The 12373-nt window shown below is 39.5% G+C and overlaps 1 protein-coding gene across 2 annotated transcripts in view; it reads left to right on the plus strand.

Annotated features, from left to right (window-relative positions):
• LOC143723295 (ladderlectin-like) overlaps window positions 1–12373 on the plus strand; it is a 259996-nt gene that overhangs the window by 74929 nt on the left and 172694 nt on the right. The gene's annotated exons all lie outside the window — the stretch shown is intronic.

Raw genomic sequence — 12373 nt, forward strand, 5'->3', positions numbered from 1 at the left:
ACAAACAAAATGGAGCAGTCTGATGCAGCCCACAAGGTTAATTAAACATTGTCCAATAGTAAACTTTGGAGGACAACATAAACATTTAATCACCTAAAATAGAGAAGTCTGATGTAACTTAAACCTTGTCCAATACAAGTCTGAGCAGGACAAAAATTAAATAAATAAATAAATCATTTAAACTCCTAAAAGAACAAATTGGAGTAGTTCGATGCTACTCATTAGAAGGGATGGGCATTTCAAGCAAAATAATATTCGAAGATCGCTGGGTTAGGGATGTGAATTTCTGCCAAAAATGGCATTCGAAAATTATCGTTCGAAACTCTGGAAAAAAAAACACAAAAAACGCACACTCATGACAGAAAGGGAGGCCAATTTCATCTTTAGCGATTTTTCATCAAACAAACTGTTTATTAATTGAACAAGTAACATGTTTTCGGCGTTTTTTTTAACATAGTTAACATAGAAGAAAAAAACAATAAGCAATAATGCATTTAACAGCATGTATTGCATTAAAATAAAGTAACGAGAGGAACGTCGCCCCAACGTAAGGAAGTAAATGTAGCCTACTTTGTTACTACCATAGACGGTTACTACCATAGACAGTAAAGGTTACTACCCACCTCTGTTGGGCGCAGAGTTAACGGTCACAGTGCTCTTCTTCTGTTGTTTGTTTACACTATGCATAAAACACTGGTATCCTATAGCCCAGTAGAGGGTTTCATTTATGTTAGTGACACCTTGTGTTCCCGACAGGAGAATACCCTGCTGCGTGATCTGTGACAGTTGGCGCGCCGTCAATTATGACACATTGGAATTGCGCGAAAATATAACGATATTCAAAAAAGTAATTTTATGATCGAATTTTCGAACGCAGTTCGACTATTCGAAGATCGCGAATCATCCCTACTGGGTATTATTCGATTATTATTCGAAAATCGCACCCCTCCACATATGCAGGCACACATGCATGTATAGGCCACACACGATAAAAGTGGAGTGGTCTGACGTTTAAATTAACTTAAAAATGTAAATATACATTTCATATTAGTTTTATATAATATAATGTTCTTTTTTAATTTCATCTATGTTGATTATATGAAAAGGGAACTGCATGAGATGAGTAAGATAGGATCATAAGATGCCCAATATATCAGGAACATTTGGAGTGGGTCAGGCATGATTTTAACCCCTTAATTAAGTTTTGTTTTGTAGAAAGCCATTCTTTAAAGTGAATTTCATTTTGTAAAAATTGTATCTTAATTTCAATCAGTTTCATCAACAAATTGGCTGGATTTAATAAATAACAAGCGAAATATAGCAGACAATATAATAGGACACAGAGGTACCCGTGCCTGAACTGGAGCGCGTCTTATAAATGAACCGAAACTCAGCGTATAAGCTACTTTGCCTCACAGACCTGAGAACGTATAGAAAGCGTGAAATGTCTATTTTTAAAAAAACAATTCAAATCGATAAGAAATGGGGTACTCTCCGCTTATGTAGGCTAATCCGTATGAAGTGTGCATTTCTCTCTATATGCACGTTCACTACATGCGAAGAGGGCGTCAACATCGCCAACTGTATCTTTGCAGCCAGAAAACACTAGTTTATTAATAAACAATTAAAATGTATCATGCTGCATAAACATTACTTTTGCCGGTTCTTTGTGGCAAGCTTTATGCATGCGCTTGATATGCGGAATACAGGCAATATTGCGATAATGCTCATTATGGTTTAGTATTTTCTTCCATGTGTATTTAAGTATACATGGGGTGGTGATGGCGCAGTGGATAAGACACATGCCTTTGGTGTGAGAGACCCGGGTTCGAATCCACTGTGAGACACCAATGTGTCCTTGTGTCCAATGTGTCCCTAGTTGCTCCGGAGGCGTGCAACCTCGGACATACATAGCAATTGTAAGTCGCTTTGGATAAAAACGTCCGCTAAATGAATAAATGTAAATTTAAAAATTTAAAAAGTAATTAAATTAATCTAAATATTCGATTAGACTAATGGCTTAAATTAACTACTACTAGTCGACAAAAAAAAAACTTTAGTCGTGCACGGGCAGCCCTACTTATTTCACATATTTCCTAACCAGCATGTCAATGCAGGCGTTCTGAGCAAGGTGCGCTGTGTGGACTGAGCGAGCGAAGCATACTCTTCAGAAAGGCGATCTCTCTGGAGGAGAATTCTCCTCCACGTGAGATTTCTTTGAAACATACACGGCAAATAGCTCATTCTTTTCATTGTTTCTTGACACATCATAGTAATTCCACACCGGCAATGACGTGACTGCCAAATCATTTAAGTTCCCACGCATCATGTACCTTCTCACGTTTTGACATCATCAAATTGTGATCGGTTTGTGAGATAGGCCAAGTAGTGAGTACCGATTGAGTTATAAAATGTGTTTATCGGCCGATATCGATCTCCGGCCGATCGATTAGAAGCATCCCTATTCACTATAATAAAGGCCTCATTATGCTTCTGCGTCAACTCCACGGCGTAGCTACGCTGTCACTCCTACAGCGTTCTGGCCGTTTTATGGTTCTGCGTCAGGTTGAGTTGCATCGCGGTGCATCTGACCAATCACAGCCCTTGTGGTCTGCGTCGCCTCGATGCGTAGTTAAAATTTTTTGGAGGTGCACGTTGAGCCACGGCGGAGATTCACGGCGACACAGAGGGGTCTGCGGGGGTACGCCGTCGATTCGACGCAGAAGCATAAAACAGGCTTAAGATTCATCAGGCATAAAAAAAAAATTTGTTTGGTTCCGGTTTCCGACCGACCCTGTCAATTTATGTGCGACCCAAATTTATTTTATGAGCTTGGGGAAGAAATAATACAATTTAAATAAATACACAAATAAAAAACTTTGAGGCGAACTATAATTTATGTTTTTGTAGAGCACCGTAATTGTATAGCCTGTTGTCGTCCAGCAATGCTAACAAACGAGGCAGCCACGGGCGTTCACTAGGGGTGTCCATGGTTAACCGATTAACCGATTAACCGTTAAAAATTGCGTAACCGAGTGAAACATTTTGCTCGGTTAAGTGGCGTCAATGGCGTGCATTGAATTTAGTTGTAATACATTTTTTCACCGCCAGAGCGCTCCCAGACATTTGAATTGTCCACAAGAAGTTCACTTTTCATAATTTTAAGGCCGTAAATAGGCTTTCATTTCTCAAATAGTGTAATGTCTTAATTTTAGTTTGAATAGGTCTTAAATTAAGGAAAGACGAGATGTATTCACCTTGCTGAGGGGGATGTGATCAAAGCCTGGAGTGGAGCGAAAGCACATTCCTCTCTCCACTCTAAGCATTCTGTAATCACTTCGCTAACAGTCCACTCCTGGTTTTCAATTCCCGCTCACAGAAAAAAACTAACATGTAAAAAGACCGCTTACAAGTAAAAAAATGTTTAATAGTTGGTTGGGATGAGTAGCCTTACTGAGTAGCCTATTTAATTGGAATATCAAATAGGTTGTGCGATTATTTAAAAAAAAATCTCCATCTCCATGTTTTCGGTGCTGACGCGTTCATGTAATATAGCCTGGGTTGCGCTGCCAATAACCTAAAAGCTGTCAAAAAGAACAGGCAAAAGTAATGATTATAAATATGTCAAATATAGCAAGGAGACGTTTAAATAGTTTCCAGGCTCACTCAGCTGGAAAGATGAAGTTGACAATGCTGATTCGCGATCTTCGCAGTGAACGCGCCAGAGAGAAATGCACTTTTCATACGGATTACATAAGCAGAGAGCAGTCTGTTTTCTTTCGTTTTGAATTGTTGTGTTTAAAAGTAGACATTTCAATATAGATTTATTTATCAGGTCTGTGAGACAACTAGGCTACCTTATAGCCTACGCTGAGTTTCGGAATTCGTTTATGAGATGAGCTCCAGTTCACGCGCCGGCGGCTCCGTATTATCTAATGTCTGCTATATGTACTTCTTATTTCCAGGTAATTGGTTGATGAAACATTGATTAAAATTAAGATACAATTAATACAAAACGAAATTCACTTTAAAGAAAGGCTTTGTGCATTCTGTTTGATGTCTCTGTGAAAGTTTTAGTGCCGCTTCCAGAACTGCCACGTCCCATTGTTTGTTCCATATAAATCTGAACACGAAAAATAAAATAAAAAGAATATTTTATGTTCTGGGGAGAACTGACCCTTCTTCATTTGGCAGTAGTACTTTAGGTTTGTGCAGTGTAATTCAGAATTAGGTAGCCTAAAACAATATTTTGCCACCTAATAGTTAAAGATGTTTTGTGCAGTTATTAAAGGTGTTAAAAATGAACTACCCCTTTCTCCTGTGTCTGTATCTCGGGGTTGCGGCGCGTACACTATGGTTAACCGAGTATTAACCGCTAAGGGCCTCGGTTAACGGTTAATGAAAAACTTGAAAACGTGCAGCCCTAGCGTTCACACATCGTTGTTGTCCTGTAGATGCACTGCTGCGCTCGTGACAGGGCGCATGAACTGAACGAGCAGAGATAGAGAGAGAGCCTCGGTCGCGCGCACGCACTGTCTCTGTGGAGCCAGGCGAAAGTATAGGCTTCACCGTCTCAAAACTAAGCACTGTCTTGCTCTCTCTCCCTCACACATATTAATGAAAATCAATCGACACGATGGCAAGGTCGGAAGACTAAAGTTTAATGTGGAGCATTCGGAGATTTATTTTTTCCTGAATTACCGCTGGGTGGGAATTGTGCTAAAATACGTTGCCTTATCTTCTCTGAAAAGCGTTCCACACATTCAGCTGACATATAAACCACACTTTAAATAAACGAAAAAACTATCCACAGGGAACTACACTAACATTTTCCACTGGTGGCACTTGCGCTACTAACTTTTTCAGTTACTAGCGCAAAACATGATTTGGTCGCACAAATTATTTATATAGTAAGCCGCTCTGGATAATAATGACCAATAGTGAAACTGTATTGCATACAGATGTGCTTTTTATTTTACTCTCCATCTTTTAAAACACATGCCTTCTTGTTTTCTTTAAAAATGGTTGGGATAGATTTACTGCAATAGAAAATACAGTAGCCTACACAATAAAGTGCTAAATTAATTTCTTTTGGATTTCACCATGCTATGGTTGGCACAGATGGGCAGACTTCTGAACTCTTAAGGAAAAGTAAAATAAATATAATATGTCATTGTGAAGCTTCAATGATTCGTGTTTGAATTGTTTTGACGCAGTTACAAATTTGGACAGTCCTGCAATTGAAGGCCCACAGAATTTACAGTAGGGCTGCACGATATTGGTAAAAAAATGACATTGCGATATTTGATTTTTCTGCGATATATATTGCGATATAAAAACAATTTCACCAGATGACTTGAATAGCTCTACTTGGAAAGAATGAATCATTCTAGAATGACTCTTGAGTTCAGTGTTGGACAGATCAGTTGTTATTTTAACCATTCATTAAAGTGAATCGGTTCAAAGGAGTCAGTTCGCGAATCGGACGTGTCATTAACGGACCACGGCACACGTTGTGTGATTATCCAGGCAGTTTAGGACATCGCACAAGATTTGTCTCAACACAGAAAACATTTCATCACCAGATAAATTTTTTGTTTTGTTTATTGAAAGAGTGGTTTATGCCATCTGAATGTGTGGAAAGCTTTTCAGAGAAGATGAGGCAACGTTATTTTAGCACAATTCACAACCAGTGGTAGTTCAGAAAAAAAAAACTTCGCTCTTCCGACCTTTTACCATCGTGTATTCTCAAAGATATTCAGTCAACTCAATTCATTATTATGAGCGAGGGAGGGAGAGAGAGCGCGCGCGCGACTGGGGCTTTCACGGTACTGATCCACTTTTGCGACACGACTGAAGCGTGGTGTCGCACGCCTCTACACATTTGTAAATTGATGGGCGTTCCTCAAGTTTACCGCTATGGGCGTGGTTTTGACCCAGCGGCCAGTCTAGAACAAAGGCCCCTCGAGAGACTACTTCTATTGGATAGACGCGTCGCGTTTGATTCATTTGCATAAAGATGGGCATCTGGCAGCTTTTTGACACGCAGCATTTTTCCAAATGAAGCGCCGCCTTCCCGGGATGCTTTGCGGGCGCGTTAAAGTCGCGTGACGTCACCCATAGGAATAAAGTGGAGTGCTGCGCGACTGAAGTGTCGCACGGACATGTGGATCAGTACCGTCACTCTCTCTGCTCGTTCTCTCAGTTAAACAAGCGCGAATCCGCGAAGCCAACTTGATGTGTTGAATGCTCAGAACGCGTTATAAAACGTATTCTTAAAATACACATTTCTGTTTTAATAAATGCTCATAGTAAATCATAGCATATTGCCTAAAACATTAGGTAGGTACAAAAATAATCAAACGGTGATACATTTGCGACCCATTAAAAATTAGGGTCGCAATGGCATTTCAAAAGGTCGCATATGCGACCATTTTGGTCCCAGTGTAGTTCCCTGATCCAGTGATGAAATGTTTTCTGTGATGACACAAATCTTGTGGTATGTCCTAACCGCCGGGATAATCACACAACGCACACACGTCCGATAATGACACGTCTAATTCGCGAACTGATGACTCATTTGAACCGATTCGTTTTAATGAATGGTTAAAACAACTGATCTTTCCAACACTGAACTCACCAGACGTCTGAATCGGTGTATAACTAATCGGTAACACTTTACAATAAGGCAAGCCCGTTTGCCCCCGCGCACACATTTAAAATCAGCGTGTGTGTGTGTGTAACATGCTGGGACACACAAGGTGGTAGAGTACATGTACAGGTAGGCTATGTTATTAAAAAATAGAGTAGCTTATCAATCACTACTGTAAATAAAAATAATAATAATTTCCTTCCTATCCCTTGCTGCCACTAAAAAAAAAAGTCCCTACCGACCCATGACCTCAACTGACAACCAACCGGAACCAAACTTTTTTTTTTTTACGCCTCATCTGATTAATGCACATTTAACGTCTGCCTTCAGTTAACAAGTTTGGCCTACCGGGCAAATGAAATATTCATGAGAAAAAGCATCACCTTAAGGCGAGACACGGCAGGCAAAAACATTGGGGTTTTTTCACTGGTCAATTTTGAGATTTTGGGCTATTTGTCTTTAATAACATGTCTTCTTTCAGACTTGTGCTAAAAAAAAAAGTCCAAAATACACATGTAGGTCTTTATTTTATACACTTTGTCTGTTTGCGTGTGTAGATTTCGCATAAATTCATCAAAAGTTGGAGTTCTAAATCATCCCGCTGCTCCGCGATCACTGTCTGCACTCTATCATCACACAGTTAGAAAGCTCTCACTCTCCTTTGCAATGCTATCAGATCCAAATATGGTCATTTCCTGTTTATCAGCAACCAATCGTGAAAGTAAAACGGGCGATTTAACTCAAAATGCGCAATCTCATCGGCTGATGCCAATTTCTGACAACGTGATTTATTCAGAATCGTCACGTGACGCACTCTGACATTATATACATGCATCACATACAATACTTTACACACCATTTATACAAAACAATTACATTACACAACACATTTCAGTTTTTGTATAATATATTTACTATATAATACTAAACAAATCTGTAATTGTGGGATACTAAAGGGGTTGTTAGTCCCTCAGGCAGATCAGAGGGATTTGTTGATATATTATTCTTGGCCTGATTTATATGACATTTTATGCCTAAAAATAGGGCGGAAATCATTTTTTAAGGCTATTGGCAGTATTTTCTGATTTACAGGGTAACAAAAGGAGATATTCATAATCCCTTCTGTAAATGTCTTTTCATTGAATATATCAACAAAATGCAAAAATAAGTTTGAACCTTGTTTTTTTCATCTTCAAAAAACGTCACTTCAAAATATATGCAAATTAGTGCATATTTAATTAGATATAGCCTGATTAGCATATTTAAACATAAAATTATAGAAAACTTGCAATACATTTTTTTCTCCTATTCATGCGAGTAATCAACTGGTAAAGTCTAATGGTGATATCTGTACATTAAAAATTTTACCCTATTCACCTGTACAGGTCCTTCTCAAAAAATTAGCATATTGTGATAAAGTTCATTATTTTCCATAATGTAATGATAAAAATTAAACTTTCATATATTTTAGATTCATTGCACACCAACTGAAATATTTCAGGTCTTTTATTGATTTAATACTGATGATTTTGGCATACAGCTCATGAAAACCCAAAATTCCTATCTCAAAAAATTAGCATATTTCATCCGACCAATAAAATAAGTGTTTTTAATACAAAAAAAGTCAACCTTCAAATAATTATGTTCAGTTATGCACTCAATACTTGGTCGGGAATCCTTTTGCAGAAATGACTGCTTCAATGCGGCGTGGCATGGAGGCAATCAGCCTGTGGCACTGCTGAGGTGTTATGGAGGCCCAGGATGCTTCGATAGCGGCCTTAAGCTCATCCAGAGTGTTGGGTCTTGCGTCTCTCAACTTTCTCTTCACAATATCCCACAGATTCTCTATGGGGTTCAGGTCAGGAGAGTTGGCAGGCCAATTGAGCACAGTAATACCATGGTCAGTAAACCATTTACCAGTGGTTTTGGCACTTTGAGCAGGTGCCAGGTCGTGCTGAAAAATGAAATCTTCATCTCCATAAAGCTTTTCAGCAGATGTGGAAGCATGAAGTGCTCCAAAATCTCCTGATAGCTAGCTGCATTGACCCTGCCCTTGATAAAACACAGTGGACCAACACCAGCAGCTGACATGGCACCCCAGACCATCACTGACTGTGGGTACTTGACACTGGACTCCAGGCATTTTGGCATTTCCTTCTCCCCAGTCTTCCTCCAGACTCTGGCAACTTGATTTCCGAATGCAATTCAAAATTTGCTTTCATCCGAAAGAAGTACTTTGGACCACTGAGCAACAGTCCAGTGCTGCTTCTCTGTAGCCCAGGTCAGGCGCTTCTGCCGCTCTTTCTGGTTCAAAAGTGGCTTGACCTGGGGAATGCGTCACCTGTAGCCCATTTCCTGCACACACCTGTGCACGGTGGCTCTGGATGTTTCTACTCCAGACTCAGTCCACTGCTTCCGCAGGTCCCCCAAGGTCTGGAATCGGTCCTTCTCCACAATCTTCCTCAGGGTCCGGTCACCTCTTCTCGTTGTGCAGCATTTTTTGCCACACCTTTTCCTTCCCACAGACTTCCCACTGAGGTGCCTTGATACAGCACTCTGGGAACAGCCTATTTGTTCAGAAATTTCTATCTGTGTCTTACCCTCTTGCTTTGAGGGTGTCAATGGACAGCAGTCAGGTCCGCAGTCTTACCCATGATTGCGGTTTTGAGTAATGAAACAGGCTGGGAGTTTTTAAAAGCCTCAGGAATCTTTTGCAGGTGTTTAGAGTTAATTAGTTGATTCAGATGATTAGGTTAATAGCTCGTTTAGAGAACCTTTTCATGATATGCTAATTTTTTGAGATAGGAATTTTGGGTTTTCATGAGCTGTATGCCAAAATCATCCATATTAAAACAATAAAAGACCTGAAATATGGTGTGCAATGAATCTAAAATATATGAAAGTTTAATTTTTATCATTACATTATGGAAAATAATGAACTTCATCACAATATGCTAATTTTTTGAGAAGGACCTGTAGTGTCTCGCCTTAATAGGAATTACATACATATAAAAAGAAAAAAATTTAAATCACCAATAAAGGACAAGTGAGCTTCAGATTGCTCCTACCAAAACATGTTAGCATAGCACCTAGAGTTAAATAATTAATTCTTTAAAGTAGAAAGAAGTGAAAGTTTCAGTCATAAATTCAGCACAATAGCATCTCACCATTCAGATTCCCAGTCTAATCATTATAGTGTCTTTTAAAACAACTTTAGCCATAATACAACAGGCAGAGGCAACCGCAACACTAAGCCCTGCAAGTGTTAACCTATTTTCATCTATGCATTTAGATGGTTCTCTAGCATTTCTGAAAACTTAGGCACTACCTGCAGACAACATCTATATCAGTAGGCTTCCTAAATGTTACACAGTCCCACAACTCTTCATGTGGTCTTAACTAATGCAACAACACTTCCTGTGTTATAACCAATACCAGTGACACATCATATTGACTTAGCATTCTTTTGAGATTACTTTCATTTCAGTACAAACAAGTTCAGCACAGGGGAGAACAAATAAAACAGAAGCAGAATAAAACCAGGATCCAAGAGGAATGGGTCAAAAAATTTCAAAAGCCCATTTCTAAGGAAGCTTGCTTTGCACTGAACACACACACTCCACCCAACCATTCATTAAAAGCTTCCTTGACCGTGACAAGAAGTAAGGCTTCCTTCCCTGCGAGAACTCCCTCAACCCAAGAAAGACAGTTCACAATTCCAATAACAGAATGCTATAGAGGCTGTCTCTCGAGGAAGGGCCCCTGTACAAGGGAGGAACCATGTGTCACAAACTCAGGGGGATACAAAGGCTTCTTGGTACTAAATTGGATACTATGAGTCACAGGCAATTTCAACAACAGCAGCGTCACATGTTCCAGACTAAGTCCAACAACATCTACATGCACAGTTTCTAGCCAGCAAAGAGGCGGTATGATAGCTTGGCAAAGTTTTTCCTTTAATTAGTTTAGTGCACACAGTCCAGCTGACCACTTCCTATGATACTCTATCCCTCTCCCTCGTAGTTATTTCTTGAGTTGGTCACTCACTAGTAATGTCACAACCAAATCATACAGTGCAGCAGCTGCAATGAACAACGCGCACAATGACTGAATTGCTCCTCTGTAGGCATATGCAAAAGACAATACCATGACATTTATTGTCTATAAACATTGTCCAGTTTAGGATAAAGAGTTCCCTAGTAGTAGTAGGTTCTATAGTGTCAACAAAAAAACACTCAGGCGTTATACTCAAGAACATCATGAAGCAGTTTCACAATTAGACATTTGATGCTTCGGATACAATGTTAATATCCTATGATCAATATTAGCTGCCACACCAAAGCAAAGAATAATTTGTGCACTTCATCCTGGTCTTAGTTTAGTGACATTGTCTTTTATCTGCTTCACAAATCCCAATATGAATTTTTGGCAACACAAGAAGACTATCAGAAAACAAGTTCATCTGCATGTTTCCACTATAAGATAAATAATTCTGTAATGTTTTTACAAATGCTTTGCTGGCTAGTGGCTACAACATTCCAGCATAACTCAACTAGTGGTGCAAATCCATAATCGGACTAGGGATGTGCACGAGTACTAGGACATGACAGCGAAGATCGATCATAAAAACGATGATGATGATGTACCTGATGTCTGATTGGTTAGCGTTAGGACAGAATGCCATCCAGACTGGCGAAATAAAGTGAAACTATTTGAAAATGTGCAGTGATGCCTGGAATCAATTTTACCATGAAAATACAGTTAAGTGCAAGATGTGCAGCACCAATCTGCCATATACATAACATTACAACGAGAACACTAGCCTATGTAATAGAATGTTGTAAATTCTTTGTGCTTTAGATGCCTGTGTTTCAGCGTTGTTATGGGAAGAGCGCATCCACAACGGGAATAACACATTCAGACAAGCACGGTCAAGTTCATGTGTACATTCACGTTCTTTTGTGCAGATGAAAGTTGTAATATTACTTTTATGTTGGACTGGGCGATATGGTCAAAAAATTATCACAATAAAACTTTTCATATCAGTCGATATCGATAATTAACACAAATGTCAAATCTTTATTTCTTTTTTGCTCCTAAGGGAAAGTTGTAGAAACCAGACCTTTATTTGTTGTTTTAAACTACCCTTTATTGTCAGAACATGATAAACACTTCACAATTTAAATTCTTTACACTTTTCTTAACAGAAGAAAAATAAATTCTTAGTTTCTGCATGTTCAAACATGTAATATTGTTTCAAATCATGAAACAGGTTTGTGTTGCCTGACTTTGATGACGCGTAACTTCAGTACAGTTTGTAGTGCAGGCTGCAATATTAATAATATTACATGTTTTGTCTCTTAGAAATGCACATTTGACAGTAGCTTGAGTTTAGAGATGCACCGATTGATTGGCTGGTGATCGGAATTGGCCAATTTTCACGTGATCGGCCATGATCGGCGACCGGCCGGTCAGTCTGACATATTCCGATTTTATGCCGGTCAATTGCACTCGGGCACCGCATGATTAACATAGCGCAACATCAGCATCACACGTGCACACAGAACGCACATGAAGGAAACCTCGTGAATTACGGCCGTTTCACACCGCAAGCGTGAGCAGCGCGGGTTTTTTTTCCGGCGTGCATGTTAATCAATGAGTGCATTGACAGGAGCAGGAGCAGCGCGTGAGCATCAAGCAGGAGCGTTGCGTGAGCAGGGA

The sequence above is a fragment of the Siphateles boraxobius genome, unplaced genomic scaffold (genome assembly GCF_051911475.1).
Source record: "Siphateles boraxobius isolate OS27281-9 unplaced genomic scaffold, OSU_SipBor_1 7, whole genome shotgun sequence".
NCBI lineage: Eukaryota > Metazoa > Chordata > Actinopteri > Cypriniformes > Leuciscidae > Siphateles > Siphateles boraxobius.